Source organism: Pristiophorus japonicus, unplaced genomic scaffold (assembly GCF_044704955.1).
Source record: "Pristiophorus japonicus isolate sPriJap1 unplaced genomic scaffold, sPriJap1.hap1 HAP1_SCAFFOLD_43, whole genome shotgun sequence".
NCBI classification, from domain to species: Eukaryota; Metazoa; Chordata; class Chondrichthyes; family Pristiophoridae; genus Pristiophorus; species Pristiophorus japonicus.
Genome location: NW_027254201.1, coordinates 798,651 through 818,202, shown reverse-complemented (window position 1 = coordinate 818,202; position 19,552 = coordinate 798,651). Strand labels below are relative to the sequence as shown.

At 43.5% G+C, this 19,552-nt stretch overlaps 1 non-coding gene across 1 annotated transcript; it reads right to left on the bottom strand.

The window, feature by feature from the left end:
- Positions 1–17,634: 17,634 nt before the first annotated feature.
- trnas-uga (transfer RNA serine (anticodon UGA)) lies at positions 17,635–17,717 on the bottom strand. The gene has a single exon. It is a non-coding gene; the product is annotated as a tRNA-Ser (tRNA).
- Between the last annotated feature and the right edge of the window lie 1,835 nt (positions 17,718–19,552).

The window sequence follows — 19,552 nt, the reverse complement described above, 5'->3', positions numbered from 1 at the left end:
TCAGCTACAAAACATCGTCAGCCATTCAATCTCCTGCTTTTTGTATCCAAAAAGAAATAATGTGCAAGAAAGTCCACTTCACAGCTTGCTCTGCCCGTGCATGCAGATCGACAATGATGAAAACTTGCCATGAGATTCTTTTCGCAAATAGCCTTCCTTCACTTCAGGTGTGTGACTGGAAGAGATGGTTGGTTTCTCGGCAGAATCACAACAAAGAATATAAAATGACCACGGCAGGACTTAAACCTGCAATATTCTCATAACTTTGCGGTTGTAATCGAAGTCAGACGCCTTATCCATTAGGCCACGCTGCCGCTGCCAGCACCAGTCATTGTGTTGTTGCATATATTGCGAGCAAATTCGGGGCAACTGCAGTATCAAGGAGTGAATTTCGGAAAAGATGAGCATATTTCGAGTGAATGAACAGATGCACTGCGATCTGGGTGCGCACCGGCGCAGGCAACCCAATGTAAATTGGAACACTATAGTTTAACAATTCGGTCATTGCAGCTGAAATCATACTCCTTCTCAAACAATACAGGATGACCCGCGTTTATGAGAAAATACGTTTTAAAGGGAAAGATTATGAAACGGAACTGACAACCAGCCCATTTAAACAGACACAGAATGATCCGGGATTGCAAGGACATCCCTATTACCCAGATGCAGAATGATCCTTGACTGACAGCAGTTCCCTTTTAAAAGAATAAAGTGAGATTTCGATCAGCCCTGAAGGCAATTGTGCAGTGGGGCTCAGGACCACGCGGCGCAGAGACTGTTATTGAAGCCACAGGTGATAGACAGGCAGGAAGGAAGGAGGGAGGGACGTAAAACCAGCCCAGTCTGAAATATATAAATATTTAACATTTTAAGAAAATAAATGCATTTAAATTGTATTAAAAAAAAATTGAATTTGAGTTGTTTTAATGAAATAAATAATTGATTCATAATCTATGTATTTTTTTATTGAACGAAGGCTGTGTAACTATAAGAATTCCATTGGAAATGAGCGGTGCAGTCAATAAATACCCAAACACAGTAAGCCCATGGTGGAAGACAAGCCATGAGGGAAGATGTGGGCTACAAGGGCGATCTTTTAAAGTCGCGTGTGTCTTTCTGCTGGATCTGACTGCAGTTTCTTGTGCTGTGAAAGAGGTCAAATGTAATAGAGCACAGCGCAGGCAAAACAGAAAAACCATATTAATTTTGGAAGTTAAAAATGTTGGGTTATGTATAAATATACACATATATATATATACATGGATAAACAAAATCAGGCAGTCATGTCATGTCTTGTCTCTCAGATACCTATCTAATTAGTGCCGCTCGCCATTGTCCTGCAACTGTTCTCCTTTTGACGATTGTATTATTAACTTGAGACATGACATGAGGAAAGTGAAGCATCCTTGTAAGTCAAAGAGTAATTTGGCGATAAGGTTAAATGTGAATGTCAAAACGTTGTCAAGCTGTAAGGCAACGGCGACGAGGATGGGATTCGAATCCCATAAGTGCAAAGCACAATGGATTAGCAGTTCAACGCCTTAGACTCTCGGCCAGTTCGTCTCTTCGGTAATGCCGCGTCAGCCCTTCAATCTTCTACTTGTTGTATCCAAACAGAAATAACGTGCAAGAAAGTCCACTTCACAGCTTCCTCTGCCCGTGCATGCAGATCGACAATGATGAAAACGTGCCATTAGATTCTTTCAATAAACAGCCTTCCTTTACTTCAGATGAGTGACTGGAAGAGATGGTTGGTTTCTCGGCAGATTAACAACAAAGAATATAACATTTCACGTAGCGAGCTAAGTTGAGCGCGGCAGGACTGAAACGCGCAATCTTCTGATAACTTTGCTGTTATAATCGAAGTCAGACGCCTCATCCATTATGCCACGGGGCCGCTGCCAGCGCCAACCATTGTGTTGTTGTGTAAATTGCGAGAAAATCCGTGGCAAATGCAATATCAATGAGTGGATTTATGAAAAGATGAGCATATTTCGAATCAATGAACAGATGCACTGCGATCTGGGTGCGCACCGGCGCAGGGAAGCCCAATGTAAATTGGAACACTGTAGTTGAACAATTCGGTCATTGCAGCTGAAATCATACTCCTTCTCAAACAATACAGGATGACCCGGGTTTTTGAGAAAATCCGTTTGAAAGGGAAAGGTTATGAACCGGAACTGACAACCAGCCCATTTAAACAGACACAAAATGATCCGGGACTGCAAGGACATCCCTTTAACCCAGATACAGAATGACCCTTGACTTACAGCAGTTCCCTTTTAAAAGAATAAAGTGAGATTTCGATCATCCCGGAAGGCAATTGTGCAGTGGGGCTCAGGACCACGCGGCGCAGAGACTGTTATTGAAGCCACAGGTGATAGACAGGCAGGAAGGAAGGAGGGAGGGACGTAAAACCAGCCCAGTCTGAAATATATAAATATTTAACATTTTAAGAAAATAAATGCATTAAATTGTATTTAAAAAAAATTGAATTTGAGTTTTTTTAAATTAATAAATAATTGATTCATAATCTATGTATTTTTTGATTTAACGAAGGCTGTGTAACAAAAGAATTCCATTGGAAATGAGGGGTGCAGTCAATAAATACCCAAACACAGTAAGCCCTTGGTGGAAGACAAGCCATGAGGGAAGATGTGGGCTACAAGGGCGATCTTTTAAAGTCGCGTGTGTCTTTCTGCTGGATCTGACAGCAGCTGCTTGTGCTGTGAAAGAGGTCAAATGTAATAGAGCCCAGCGCAGGCAGAACAGAAAAAGCATAATTATTTTGGAAGTTAAAAATTTGGGATTATATATAAATATACACATATATATATACATGTATAAACAAAGTCAGTCAGTCAGTCATGTCTTGTCTTGGTTTGATTTGATTTGAATTTGAAAATAAGGGTGGAGGATGTCATCATGTCACACAGCCCACACGCAAGCCCGGCCTAAATCGCTGTAGTTCTAACTTGTGTATTTTCCCTTCTTTCAGATGTGGAATAGCAAAATCCCACAGCAGATTCTTCTACCGTCAGAGAGTCCATGAAGGAGTGTTCAATCAAATCAGTTCGGTCTCAAGTTACATATAATGCATTTTTCTCACATGACAGTAAGATCGCACAGCACGTTTGCACACACTCTAGCTTACACAAACACACAAACAAAGTAAAATTCCTCAACCTCCAAAGGCAGGTTTTGAAATTTGAAATTGGAAATCCGGGACAGACAGCACATCCCTTTTAAACAGACACAGAATGATGAGGGTCTGATAGCACACCATTTTAAAGAGACAGAGAATGATCTCGGACAGACAGCACATCCCCTTAAAAGGGACACGGAAACAGAATGAATAAAAACAGATAAATATGTAAAACTCAGCAGGTCGTGCAGAATTTGTGGAGGAAGAATCCGGTTTCACGTTCTGTCGGATAATCATTCGGATATTTTAGGAAAAAGTTAAAGATTACAGATATTTTCAACAAAAATAGCGCGTGGAATAAATACACAGCGAGAAAGGTCAAATGGGAACATCTGTGATACAGTGGAACGCAGGAGTGATTAAATAATAAATGGAACAATGGAGAAAGGCAAAGTGGGTGGGAATCGGGCAATAAAGTAAAAAAGGATGGTCCAGAGGAGGTGTTAGTGGGAATAGCAGAACCATTACCAGAAAATGGGAGCGATGCTTATGATCCGATACGTTGAACATAATGTTGAGGCCAGAAGACGACAACATGCCTCCAATATAGGGTGTCACCGCCTTTTAATCAGACCAGGCAGCTTTGCCAGCCCGGATTGATATCCTGTCCGCTTTGAATTCGGCAGCCAAGGGACTAATTCAAAAGGCAGCTTCTCTCATCTTTTCAGCTCTAGAGAAACAGGGCGCACTCATATTCAGGGCGGAGGTGGAGATTGACGCTGAATGTATGCTTATCCCAATTGAGGTGAACTTATGCGTACAGATAGGAAGATACACAGATCAAGTATTGGCCGGAACCAAACAAGGGGTTAGGTTATCCAACGAGTCACATGGCCGAGTACCTCTGAGATATTTTAACTTTACTCACTTTGGCGGGTTTCACTTTGCTCTGGGATTTGGATGCTTATGGAACATCGGCGTAAAATCACACGTTTTAACGTGAAATATATCTGATTTCTCTTATGTCGAGCGGCTGTTAGAAGCGGATATTTGAGTAAAACATGGCGGGGCTCGTCCGGGATTTGGCCCGTGACCTCTCGCATTTCAAATGTGATCATTTCGAAGCGATAATCATAACCGTGGACCAACGAGCCGCCGACAGTGAAAAGCGCAGCTCTCAGATTCTGACGGTGGTGAGAAATGCTATTATGGCCCATCATGCATGTGCTGTCTTTCAGATACAGAGCTGATAGCACACCATTTTAAATAGACAGAGAATGATCCCAGACAGACAGCACATCCCCTTAAAAGAGAAACGGAAACAGGATGAATAAAAGCAGATAAATATGTAAACAAAGCAGGTCGTGCAGATTCTGTGGATGAAGAATCCGGTTTCACGTTCTGTCGGATAATCATTCTGATATTTTAGGAAAAATTTAAAGATTACAAATGTTTCAACAAAAATAGCGCCTGGAAATAATACGCAGCGAGAAAGGTCAAATGGGAACATCTGTGATAGAGTGGAACGCAGGAGTGATTAAATAATACATGGCACAATGGAGAAAGGCAAAGTGGGTGGTAATCGGGCAATAACGTAACAAAGGATGGTCCAGAGGACGTGCAATTGGGAATAGCAGAACCATTACCAGACAATGGGAGCGGTGCTTATCACCCGATACGTTGAACATAATGTTGAGGCCAGAAGACGAGAACATGCCTAAAATATAGGGTATCACCGCCTTTTAATCAGACCAGGCAGCTTGGCCACCCCGGATTGATTTCCTGTCCGCTCTGAATTCGGCAGCCAAGAGACTAATTCTAAAGCTAGCTTCTTACATTTTTTCAGGTCTAGAGAAACAAGACGCATTCATATTCAGGGCAGAGGTGGAGATTGACGCTGAATGTATGCTTATCCCCATTGAGTAGAGCTGATGCGGACAGACAGGAAGATATACTGGTCAAGTATTGGACAGAACCAAACAAAGGCTTCAGTTATCCAACCAGTCACAGAGCCGAGTACCTCTGAGATACTTTAACTTTACTCAGTTGTGTGAGTTTCACTTTGCTCTGGGATTGGACGCTGTGGGAACAATCAGCGCAAAATCACACGTTTTAATGTGAAATATGTCCATTTTCCCACATGTCAAGCGGCTGTGAGGAGCGGAACTTTGAATAAAAATCGGCGGGGCTCGTTCAGGATTTAGCCCGAGGCCTCTCGCATTTCAAATGTGATCATTCCTAAGCGAGAATCATACCCCGAGACCAACGAGCCGCCGACAGTGAAGAGTGCAGCTCTCAGGTTCTGACGGTCGTGAGAAAAGATATTAGGTCCATCGTGCTTGTGCTGTCCCTCAGAGACCTATCGAATAAGTCCCGCTCTCCGCAGTCCTGCAAATGTTGTCCATTTGACGAATATATTATTAATTTGAGACATGACATGATCAAAGTGCAGCATCCTTGTCAGTGAAAGGGAAATTCGGCGATGAGGTTAATGTGATTGCCAAAGTGACCAGGTGAGTCAAAGCTGAACACATATACGACGAGGATGGGATTCAAACTCTGCATGCAAAACAACATTGATTAGTAGCCCATCGCCTTAACTTCTCGGCCACCTCCTCTCTTATTCAGCCACGCGTCAGCCTTTCAATCTACTGCTTTTTGTATCCCAACAGAAATAACGTGCAAGAAAGTCCACTTCCCAGCTTGCTCTGCCTGTTCATGCAGATCGACAATGAGGAACACGTGCCATGAGATTCTTAAAGCAAACAGCCATCCTTTACTTCAGGTGAGTGACTCGAAGAGATGGTTGGTTTTCTGCAGAATCGCAACAAATATAAAATTTCACGCAGCGAGTTAATTGACCGCGGCAAGATACGAATCTGCAATGTTTTGATAAGTTCGCGGTTATAATCGAAGTCAGACGCCGTATCCATTAGATCACGCGGCCGCTGCGACCATCACACAATGTGTTGTTGTGCATATTGCGAGCAAAATCAAGGAGTGGATTGAGGAAAAGATGAGCATATTTCGAGTAAATGAACAGATGCACTGCGATCTGGGTGCGCACCCGGCGCAGGCAACCCCAATGTAAATTGGAAGTCAACAGTTTAACAATTCGGTCATTGCAGCTGAAATCATACTCCTTCTCAAACTATACAGGATAACCCGGGTTTATGAGAAAATCCGTTTTAAAGGGAAAGCTTATGAACCGGAACTGACAACCAGCCCTTTTAAACAGATACAGAATGATCGGGGACTGCAAGGACATCCCTTTTACCCAGATGCAGAATCATCCTTGACTGACCGCAGTTCCCTTTTAAAAGAATAAAGTGAGATTTCTATCATCCCTGAAGGCAATTGTGCTGTGGAGCTCAGGACCATGCTGGGCAGAGACTGCTATTGAAGCCACAGGTGATAGACAGGCAGGAAGGAGGGAGGGACGTAAAACCAGCCCAGACTGAAAGGCAATTTACAAATATATATATATTAAACATTTTAAGAAAATAAATACATTTGATTTTTAATTAAAAAAAAAATAATTTGATTTGTTTCAAATAAATAAATAATTGATTCATAATCTAGATATTTTTTGATTGAACGAAGGCTGTGTGACTGGAAGAATTCCATTGGAAATGAGGGGGTGCCTCTTATCAACAAAGGCAGACATTGATGTGGAGATTCAGCATCGCCTCAAGTGCTCCAGTGCAGCCTTCTGCCGCCTGCAGAAAAGACTGTTTGATGACCAGGCCCTCAAATCTACCACCTAATTCATGGTCTACAGGGCTGTAATAGTACCCGCCCTCCTGCCTGGGTCTGAGGCATGGAGGATGTGCAGAAGGCACCTCAGGTCGCTGGAGGTACATCACTAACGATGTCTCCGCAAGATCCTACAAATCTCCTGGCAGGACAGGCGCATCCACATCAGTGTCCTCGACCAGGGTAACATTCCCAGTATTGAAGCAGTGACCACACTCGATCAGCTTCGCTGGGCAGGCCACATAGCACGCACGCCAGATGTGAATCTCCCTAAGCAATGCTTTATGCGAAGCTTCTTCATGGTAAACGAGCCAAAGGAGGACAGCGTAAACGTTATAAGGACACCCTCAAAGCCTCGCTGCTAAAGTGCGACATCACCACTGACACCTGGGAGACCCTGGCCGCAGATCGCCCGAGGTGGAGAAAATCCATCCGGGAGGGCATTGAGCTCTTTGAGGCTCGATGCAAGGAACATGAAGAGCCCAGGCGCACGCAGCAGAAGGAGCGTGTGGCAAACCAGCTCTACCGACCCCTTCCCCTGACGAATGTCTGTCCCACCTGTGAAAGGGTCTGTGGCTCTCGTATCGGACTGCTCAGCCATCAACGAATTCACTTTGGGAGTGGAAGCAAGTCCTCCATAGGACCCCTGGACCTGATAGCATATATCCTGTGGATACAACCAATGCATCCATAGGATATAAGCCATCAGGTCCAGGGGACTTGTCTGCATTTAGTCCCATCATTTTACCTCATAATGCTTCATTCGTGATAATGATAGTATTAAGTTCCTCCCACCATATAGCCCTTGGATTATCCACTATTTGGATGTTTTTACTGACTTCTACCGTGAGAACTGAAACAAAATATGTGTTCTAAGTCTCTGCCATTTCCCTGTTCTCGATTATTAATTCCCCAGTCTCATCCTCCAGGAGACGAACATTTACTTTAGCCACTCTTTTCCTTTTTACATACCTGTAGAAACTCTTACCATCTGTTTTTATATTTCGTTCAAGTTAACATTCATAATCTACCCTCTTTTAATCATATTTTTAGTCGTTCTTTGCTGGATTATAAAAATGTCCCAATCCTCTGGACTCGCACGAGTGGATGATTGGCTGAGCGTGACGGAACAGGTGTCCTAAAAGTTGCTGCAAAATAATTCAGAACAATTACATCTCAAATGACCTCCAAACAGAGCGGATTACGTGCCAATGCCTACAGCTACTGATTCATTGTGAACAGGGCTCGAATTTACGCAGAAGCAATTCGATTACATTCCTAATCCAACGATTTAACCACCCAGCCACGGCAGCTAGCACGTCGCATTTTTTTAAACACATACTGAATGAAGCAGCATTGAGAGCGCAACCTTTTCAAACAGATAAAGACTGATCCGAGACTGACAGTACAACAACTTGATGTCGCTATATGACACAATAGAAAGCGGGAATGGCTGAATCGCTTTCGGCGGGAATTAAATGATGTACTCCATGCTTGTCTCAGCGAATCAGCCCGTTGGTCAAGGGGTATGATTGTCACTTATATAGGAAAATAATGGAACCCTTACTAATGGAAAAAATAGAAGAACATCTAGAAACAAAAAGTATAAAAATGAATGATCAGCATGGATTTTAACAAGGAAAGTACTGCTGGCCCAAGCTCATAATTTTTGAAGAGGTTATAGAGAGGGTAGACATTGATCATGCAATAAGTGTAAGGTATCTAGCTTTTCAAAAGACCCTCGCTATGATACCAATAATAGCCTGCTGAGCAACGTCAGGGTATAAGCAGCAGAATGCATAGCGAGCTAGCTTCAAGACTGCAATCAGAGATTGGAGGTAGAAGGCAGAAATTCACATTGGCAGAAGATGGGTCGTGGTGTTCCAAAAGGATCAGTGCCGGAACCACTATTGTTCACAATTTATATTAACGATTTAGAATTTGGAACTAAAAACAGAATTTCCAAATTTTCCAAAGATACCAAATTGGAGGAAATTTATAGTGAGGAGGACTGCAACAAATTAAGGACAACATTAATAAACACGCAGAATGGGCATATAATTTTCAATTAAGTTCCACACACATACATGTGAGGTATTACATTTTGGTAGGAAGAATATGGAGGTCACTTATTTCTTGGAACAAACGACTCTAGGTCGGGTAGAGGAACAATAGGATCTCTGAGTACAACTACACAAATCATAAAAATTGTGACAGTTTACCAAGACAAAATAAAGATAACTAAGCATTGGAGGTTATTTCTAGTGGTATAGAATTGCAAAATAGGAAGGTTATGCTAAACCTGTATTGAACATCGGTGAGACCACACTTAGAGCACTGCATGCAGTTCTGGTCATCCTATTATAAAGATGACATAGAGGCATTTGGGAGGGTGCAGAGAAGATTTGCATGGATGCTACCAGAAATGGAAGGTTATTCAAAAGTGGAAATAATGAACAAGGTGTGTCTCTTTTCTCTTGAAGATTGATCTATAGCGGTGACCTAATCGATTTATTTAAAATTATGAAAGATTTTGATAGAGTGTTTACAAAGAGAATGTTTTCACATGTGGGGAAGAGCATAACTGGAGGCCACCAATACAAGATAGTCATCAAGAAATCCAGAAATCAAATAGAGAATTCAGAAGCAACTTATTTCTGGAAAGAGTGATGAGAATGTGTAACTCAAAAGCATAGGAATGGTTCAAGCGAATAGTACAGATACATTTAAGGAGAAGCTATACAACCATATGAGGTAGAAACATAGAAACATAGAAAATAGGTGCAGGAGCAGGCCATTCAGCCCTTCTAGCCTGCACCGCCATTCAACGAGTTCATGGCTGAACATGAAACTTCAGTACCCCCTTCCTACTTTCTCGCCATAACCCTTGATCCCCCGAGTAGTACGGACACATCTAACTCCCTTTTGAATATATTTAGTGAATTGGCCTCAACTACTTTCTGTGGTAGAGAATTCCACATTTTCACCACTTTCTGGGTGAAGAAGTTTCTCCTCATCTCGGTCCTAAATGGCTTACCCCTTATACTCAGACTGTGACCCCTGGTTCTGGACTTCCCCAACATTGGGAACATTCTTCCTGCATCTAACCTGTCTAAACCCGTCAGAATTTTAAACGTTTCCATGAGGTCCCCTCTCATTCTTCTGAACTCCAGTGAATACACGCCCAGTTGATCCAGTCTTTCTTGATAGGTCAGTCCCACCATCCCGGGAATCAGTCTGGTGAATCTTCGCTGCACTCCCTCAATAGCAAGAATGTCCCTCCTCAAGTTAGGAGACCAAAACTGTACACAATACTCCAGGTGTGGCCTCACCAAGGCCCTGTACATCTGTAGCAACACCTCCCTGCCCCTGTACTCAAATCCTCTCGCTATGAAGGCCAACATGCCATTTGCTTTCTTAACCGCCTTCTGTACCTGCATGCCAACCTTCAATGACTGATGTACCATGACACCCATGGCTCGTTGCACCTTCCCTTTTCCTAATCTGTCACCATTCAAATAATAGTCTATCTCTCTGTTTTTACCACCAAAGTGGATAACCTCACATTTATCCACATTATACTTCATCTGCCATGCATTTGCCCACTCACCTAACCTATCCAAGTCACTCTGCAGTCCAATAGCATCCTCCTCGCAGCTCACACTGCCACCCAACTTAGTGTCATCCGCAAATTTGGAGATACTGCATTTAATCCCCTCGTCTAAATCTTTAATGTACAATGTAAACAGCCGGGGCCCCAGCACAGAACATTGCGGCACCCCACTAGTCACTCGAAAGGAATAGACGGCTATGCTGATAGATTTAAATCAAGAAAGACTCCAGAATATTCGAGTGGAACATAAACGCTGGCATGGTCAGAATAGCCAGAAAGGCAGTATACGCTATGCTGTCCTTTGTATAACTATTTAATTCAGTTATCTGCAGCATTATGCATTGGACTCAATGAAAAGCTCTCTGAGTTTCGGTAGGAGTGTCTGGGTCACTGTAAGAACTTTCCGTTTCTATGTAATAGTTTCTGACTCTCTTTTGGTGCTGTCTGGGTCTATGTTGCAGCTGGCTGTGTCAGATTTTGAGCTGACTGTGTCTGTTTAAGTGTTGTCCGGGTTTGTGTAGGAGCGTCGGGGTTTGTATTGCAGCTCCATGTGTCAGGTTTGGAGCTGACTGGTTCTGTGCAAGAGTTGTCTCTGTTTGTGCCGGAGAGTCTGCGTCTGTGTTGGAGTGTGTCTGTCTGTGGTTGATCTCCCTGGGTCAGTGTGCTTCTGCATTGAGCTTTTTGATTCAGTACCGGTGCTTTTTTGATCTTTAAATGAGATGTCTGCATCTCCGAAGCGAGCTGTGTGGCTCGGTGGACGAGCAGTCTGGGCCTTTCTCGGAACAGACTACGCCCGTGTAAGAACTGCTTATCTCTGTGAAGGAGCTCTTGGATTTGTGTTGGTGATGCTTTGGCCAGGGTAGAGCTGTCTATGTCTATGTAGGAGGGAATTAATCTGTCTTAGAGGTCCCAATGTCTCTGAACGGAGCTGTATGGGTTTGTGTATTCAAGTTTGTGCCTGTGCTGTTAATCCGTGATTCAGTGTAGCACCTGCCTGATTGTGCACAGGAGCTGCCTGCTTTCGCGAAGGAAATGTCAGTGTCTCTGTCGAAGCTCTCTAGAAATGTGTTGGTGTTGTCTGCTGCTGATGAGGACATGTTTGCTCCTGTGGAGGTGATGCTGGGTCTGTGAAAGGAACTGTCTGAGTCTGTACACAAGCATTTTGATGCTGTGTATGCGCTTTGCCTGTCTGCACAGGAGTGCATGGATCTGTGCAGTAATGCCTGGCTCAGTATAGAATCAGTACTCCTATGTACGGGAGCTGCCTGGGTCTGTTTAGCCGCTGTCTGGGTCGGTGCATGAAAAGACTGGATCTCTGAAGGTAGATTGTGGTACTGTGTCGGAAGATTGTGAATCTGTGAAGGTAGAGTCTGGGACTGTGAAAGAGATGTCTGAATATGTGTTGCAGCTGTCTGGCTCTGTGAAGGAATAGCCTGGCGCTGTGAAAGTAAATAGAAATCTAGAAATCCACACCGCTGAAGGATGCCACTTCGGCCCAGAGTATACATGCCCGCCGACAAAGAGCCACAAGGCCCTCGAATCAACAGCCCTAAAGGCTATACATGAACCTGTGAAGTATGACAATGACGGAAAGATAAAGAACGCCCAGCCCAATATGTCCACCCCACACAACTTCTACACCCCTTGCACCCAAAAAGTATACACACCACCCCAGCCCGAGCCATGCGAACGCATGGGAGAAGCAAAAAAGCAGAAAAACCCCAAAGGCTAATTGTGGGAAAGAATTCTGTTCGCGATCAAAATTAGTCCAAGAGATCAACTTGGTTGTATTGGAATCCCTGCAGTACTTACCATCGTATCAATGCCAGCCAACAAATGGTGATCCAACCTAATTCCACTTACTAACTCTCGGTCCGTAACTCTTCTGGTTACAGCAAGGACATTGTACTTGACTGTATAAAACATTGGCTAGGCCGCTGCTGGAGTACTGTGTGCAGTTCTGGTCACCACATTTAAAAAAAAAGATGTGATTGTGCTGGAAAGGGTACTGAGGAGATTTACACAAAAACTTGTCTGACTGGAGAATTTTGGTGATGAGGAAAGATTCGAAATACTGAGTCTGTTTTCTTTGGAGCAGAGGAAGCTGAGGGGCGACTATATTGAGGTGCATAACTTCATGAGGGCCCTAGACAGAGTTGGTAGGAAGGTCCTGTTTCCTTTTGCAGAGTGGTCAACAACCAGGGGGAATGGTTTTAAACTAATTTCGGGATGGACCAGTTCCCCTATCTCGGGCGCCTCCTATCAACAAGAGCAGGCATTGATGACGAGATCCAACACCGCCTGCAGTACGCCAGTGCAGCCTTCGGCCGCCTGAGGAAAAGAGTGTTTAAAGATGAGTCCCTCCAAACTTTCACTAAGCTCATGGTCTACAAGGCTGTAGTAATAGCAGCCCTCCTGTATGGCTCAGGGACGTGGACCATGCACAGTAAACACCTCAAGTCGCTGTAGATATGCCACCAGCGATGTCTCCTCAAGATTCTGCAAATCCCCTGCCAGGACAGACGGGCAAACATTCGCGTCCTCGTCCAAGACACGATCCCCAGCATTGCACCACTTACCACACTTGATCAGCGCCGCTGGGCAGGCCATATGCCACACACGAGACTGCCAGAGCAAGCGCTCTTCTCGGAACTCGTCCACGGCAAATGAGCCAAAGGCGGACAGAGGAAACGTTACAAAGAGACCCTCAAAGCCTCCCTGATAAAGTGTGACATACCCACTGTGACCTGGGAGTCCTTGGCCATAGATCGCCCTAAGTGGAGGAAGTGCATGTGGGAGTGTGCTGAGCTCCTCGAGTATCGTCGCCGAGAGCATGCAGAAACCAGGTGCAGGCAGCGGAAGGAGGGTGCAGCAAACCAGGCTCCCTGCCCATACGTTCCCTCAACGACGGTCTGCCTGACCTGTGACAGAGACTGTGGTTCCCGTATTGAACTGTACAGCCATCTAAGAACACATGCTAAGAGTGGAAGCAAGTCTTCATCGATTCCGAGGGACTACCTATGATGATGAATTAGGGGGAGGGTTAGACGAGCTGTGAGGATAAATGTCTTTACCCAGGGGGTCATGGTGGTCGGGAACTCAAAGCCTGAATGGCTGGTAGCGGCAGAAACCCTCACACATTTTAAAAATACTTGAATGCCACTTAAATTGCTGTAACCCATAGGACGGACTTAGAGCTGGGAAGTGGGAATTAGGTTGGAAAGCTCTTGATCGGCCTCCTCGGGCACTATTGGCTGAAATGCTGTACATTTTTGCATTTCCTACACTGCAAAGTGATCACATTTTAAAAGTAATTAATTTGCTGTGAACTGCTTTGGGAAGTGCTGAGGTGAAAGTCGCTATAGGAATGCTATCATTTTAATGTAAAAGTGCCATAAGAAAGTACATAGCATGAAGACCGGTTGCCTCACTTGGTTAGCGTTTGGTGTTATTAACGCCAAATTGGCGAGTTCGAACCCATTACGGGCCATTTATTTTATTTTTGGTGGTGCGGTTGGCCTGCAAGTATTTTAGAGCAGTTTAAACATTCAGGGACGAAACTCACACTAAAACTGAAGCAATGCTGCAAACCATTTGTTCTGCCGAGAGCTGGTGGCCCTGCGGAGTGTTTCCAGCATTAAATGAACAATTCCATCTCCTCCGGGGATTTGTGACTTCTCGTATTTCAATCAGTGAAAGGCTCACTGCCGCTGATTGGTTTGTAGTGCAAAGTATGGAACTGATCTACATACAATTGCACTGCGTAATCCCTCATTATAAGAACATAATAATTAGGAACAGGAGTGGGCCATCTAGCCCCTCGAGCCTGATCCGCCATTCAACAAGATCATGGCTGATCTGGCCGTGGACTCAGCTCCACTGACCCGCCCGCTCCCCGTAACCCTTAATACCTTTATTGGTTAAAAATGTATCGATCTGTGATTTGAATACATTCAATGAGCTAGCCTCAACTGCTTCCTTGGGCAGAGAATTCCACAGATTCACAACTCTCTGGGAGAAGAAATTCCTTCTCAACTCGGTTTAAAATAAGCTCCCCCGTATTTTGAGGCTGTGCCCCCTAGTTCTAGTCTCCCCGATCAGTGGAAACAAACTCTCTGCCTCTATCTTGTCTATCCCTTTCATTATTTTAAATGTTTCTTTTAGATCACCCTTCATCCTTCTGAACTCCAACGAGTAAAGTGTACGCAATCTATCATAATGAGGTGGCCCCCTCTTCTCCGGAATCATCCCCAGGTCCCTCTGCACCTCAGCATGTTGTAATTTCTCCCCATTCAAATAATATTCCTTTTTGCTGTTTTTTTCCCCAAGATGGATGACCTCACATTTTCCGACATTGTATTCCATCTGCCAGACCTTAGCCAATTCGCTTAACCTATCTAAATCTCTTTGCAGCCTCTCTGTGTCTTCTACACAATCCGCGTTCCCAGTAATCTTTGTGTCATCTGCAAATTTTGTTGCACTACACTTTGTCCCCTCTTCCAGTTCATCTATGTATATTGTAAACAGTTGTGGTCCCAGCACCGATCCCTTTGGCACATCACTAAGCACTGATTTCCAACATGAAAATGACCCATTTATCCCGACTCTCTGCTTTCTGTCAGCCAGCCATTTCTCCATCCATGCTAATAGATTTCCGATGCCTCCGCGTACCTTTATCTTTTGCAGTAACCATTTGCGTGGCACCTTATAAAAAGGCTTTTGGAAATCTAGATACACCACATCCATCGGTACACCTCTATCCAGCATGCTCGTTATATCATCAAAGAATTCCAGTAAATTATTTAAACATGCTTTTCCCTTCCTGAATCCATGAAGCGTCTGCTTGATTGTACTATTCCTATTTAGTGTCCCGCTATTTCTTCCTTAATGATAGCTTCAAGCATTTTCCCCTCTATAGATGTTAAACTAACCTGCCTTTTGTCTGCCCCCTTTTTTAAACAGAGGCGTTATATTTGCTGCTTTTAATTCGCTGGTACCTCCCCAGAATCCAGAGAATTTTGGTAGATTATAACGAATGCATCTGTTAGAACGTCCGCCATCTCTTAATACCCTGGGATGCATTTCATCAGGACCAGGGGGCTTGTCTATCTTGAGTCCTAGTAGCCTGTCCAGCACTAGCCCCCTAGTGATAATGATTATCTCAAGGTCCTTCCTTCCCACATTCCTGTGACCAGCAATTTTTGGCATGGTTTTTGTGTGTTCCACTGTGAAGACCGAAGCAAAATAATTGTTTGACGTCTCAGCCATTTCCACATTTCCCATTATTAAATCCCCCTTCTCATCTTCTAATGGACCAACATTTACTTTAGTCACTCTTTTCCGTTTTATATATCGGTAAAAGCTTTTACTAACTATTTTTATGTTTTGTGCAAGTTTACCTTCTTAATCTATCTTTCCTTTCTTTATTGCTTTCTTCGTCATTCTTTGCTGTCGTTTAAAATGTTCCCAATCTGCTAGTTTCCCACTAACCTTGGCCACCTTATACGCATTGGTTTTTATTTTGATACTCTCCTTTATTTGCTTGGTTATCCACGGCGGGTTATCCCTTCTCTTACCGCCCTTCTTTTTCACTGGAATATATATTTTGTTGAGCACTATGAAAGAGCTTCATAAAAGTCCTCCACTGTTCCTCAATTGTGCCATCCTTTGGTCTGTGTTTCCAGTCTATTTCAGCCAACTCGGCCCTCATCCCATTATAGTCACTTTTGGTTAAGCATAGTACGCTCGTTTGAGACACTACTTCTTCAGCCTGAAACTGTATTACAAATTCAACCATACTGTGATCACTCATTCCGAGAGGATCTTTTACTGGGAGATCGTTTATTATTCCTATCTCATTACACAGGACCGGATCTACGATAGCTTGCTCCCTTGTATGTTCTGTAACATACTGTTCGAAGAAACAATCCCGTATGCTTCTATGAATTCCTCCTCAAGGCTACCCAGTGCGATTTGATTTGACCAATCGATATGTAGGTTAAAATCCCCCATGATTACTGCCGTTCCTTTTTCACATGCCTCCATTATTCCCTTGGTTATTTCCCGCCCCACCGTGAAGCTATTATTTGGGGGCCTTTTAACAACGCCCATCAGTGACTTTTTTCCCATACAATCTCTTATCTCTACCCACAATGATTCAACATTTTGTTCATTAGAGTCAATATCGTCTCTCACACCTGCACTGTTATCATCCTTTATTAACAGAGCTACCCCACCTCCTTTCCCTTCTTGTCTATCTTTCCGAATTGTTAGATACCGCTGTATGTTTAATTCCCTGTCCTGGCCAACCTGCAACGTTTCTGTACTGGCCACCAAATCATACCCATTTATGATGATTTGTGCCGTCAAATCATTTACTTTATTTCGAATGCTGCGTGCGTTTAGGTAGAGTGTTTTAATACTAGTTTTTAAACCAGGATTTTTAGTTTTGAACACTCCTGCAGCCTCTTTATATTCATACATATTGTCCCTTCCTGTCACCTTGTCGTTTACACTTACCCCAGTGCTACTCTGCTCTATTGCCTCCTGACTTTTACATTCTTTCTTGGGGTCCTGTGATCTGAGCTCTCCCCCACTCTAACTAGCTCAGAACCCTCTCCTGGGTTCCGAATACTCCTTGCATTGCGGCACCGGGATTTCATGCTTGCCTTTCTATTACACTTTGATCCATGAGAATTTTGCTGTGCATTAGTCTGCTGCAAACTGCAGGGGCCACATCGCTTAATGGATAAGGGATCAACTTTGATGCAAACACTGATGTTATCAGAAAATTGCAACGTCAAACGCTGCCCTGGTCATTTTGGCAAAATTTGTTCATCTTTATAAAACCAAACCTCGTTCGCACTCATTAACTAAAATGAGTTCCTCCCAAACAATGCACTTGACTTTATTAAAAGGCAATTTTTCATACTGTGTATATTGCTCACTGATTTTTGCAGATAGTGTCCAACAAACCAACAATTAATACCGATAAACTATTGCTGATTCCAGTTCGAACAACAGCTTCGCGTCAATCAGTGTGATGAAGGGCAGTGGAGGGAATTGTGATCAGATTGCAATGAGAACCCCGTGAGTCGATAAAAAAGAGTACTTGTAAAATCGCTGCGAGCAGGATTTGAACCTGCGCACGGAAGCCCCCATTGTATTTCAAGTCCAACGACTTAACCACTCGGCCATCGCAGCTACAATGTAGAGATGCTTTAATAGTCGAATCGTTGGTATAATTTATCAGAGAGACCGCATGCATGCTTGTCCTATTGGATCTCTCAGACGATGTGAAATTTAAATCATAGAATCGCAGAATCTCACAGCAAAGAAGGAAAAATTTCGGTTAGAACTGAAAGAATTTACATTTCGGGAAAAACTGAACAGTCTGGGGAGCTTCTTTCTCGAAAAACAAGTGAGATATATTTTTAACATTATGAAGGTATTTGATCGAGTTGATGTGGAGAAAATGTTTGCTATTGTGAAGGAGTTCAGAACGGGAGGTCACTGATAAACTCAGTAGACAATTCAAAAGCAACTTATTTACCAAAGAGTGGTTAGAATGTGGAAGATGCTACATAAGCAGTAATTGAGGCGAATAGCACAGATTCATTTTAAAGGCAATTACCTGAGCACATGACTGAGAAAGCAATAGAACAACATGCTGATAGGATCAAGTGAAGTAGGGTAGTGTGCAGCATTAACTCGAGCAACACCAGTTGGTGCAATTGTCTCTTTCTGTGATGCAATCTCTATATAACGTTATGTAACTCACATTTTAAACAACAACAACTTATATATAATTAGCACCTTGAAATTAGCGAAACGTCCAAGGCGCTTCACAAGTGTATTATGCGATACAAATTTGGCACCGAGCCACTAAATACAAAATAGCGCAGGTGACTAAAAGATTGGTCAACCAGGTATGCTTGATAATGAGGAAGAAAGCTGTACATTGCAGGTAGATATCAAAGAACTGGTCAGGGGTTTAATGGAATTCAATCCGGAGAAGTTTTCGATAGTGCATTTGGGGAGTGCTTATAGGGAAAGCGAATACACATTAAATGTGAGGCCACTGATGAGTGTAGAGGTGCAAATGACCTTGGAGTGCATGTCCACAGAATCCTTGACGGTAGCAGGGCAGGTAGATAAGATGCTTGTGAAGGATAGGCAGAAAGGATAAGGAGGCAGGGTGGCGTTGCTGGTTAAAGAGGAAATTAATGCAATGATAATGAGGGACATTAGCTTGGATGATTTGGAAGCGGTATGGGGGGAGCTGCAAAATACAAAAGGGCATAAAACGCTACTGGGAATTGTGTACAGACCTCCAAACAGTAGCAGTGAGGTTGGGGACAGCATCAAACAAGAAATAAGGGATGTGTGGAATAAAGGTACAGCAGTTACCTTGTGCGACTTTAATCTATATATTGATTGGGCTGACCAAAATGGTAGCAATGCGGTGGAGGACGATTTCCTGGAGTAAATTATGGATGGTTTTCCAACCCAATATGTCGAGGAACCACCGAGAGAGCTGCCATCGTGGACTAGGTGATGTGTAATGAGAAGGGACTAATTGGCAATCTTGTTGTGCGAGGCCCCTTGGGGAAGAGTGACCATAACATGGTAAAATTCTTTATAAGATGGAGAGTGACACAATTAATTCAGAAACTAGGGACCTGAACTTTAGGAAAGGTAATTTCGATGGTATGAGGCGTGAATTGGCTAGAAAAGACTGGCAAATGATACTTAAAGTGTTGACGGTGGATAGGCAATGGCAAACATTTAAAGACCACATGGATGAACTTCAACAATTGTACATCCCTGTCTGGAGTAAAAATACAACGGGGAAGATGGCTCAACCGTGGCTAACAAGGGAAATTAAGGATAGTGTTAAATCCAAGGAAGAGTTATATAAATTGGCCAGAAAATCAGGAAACCTGAGGACTGGGAGAAATTTAGAATTCAGCCAAGGAGGACTAAGGGTTTCGTTAAGAGGGGGAAAAAAGAGTACGAGATGAAGCGTGCCGGAAGCA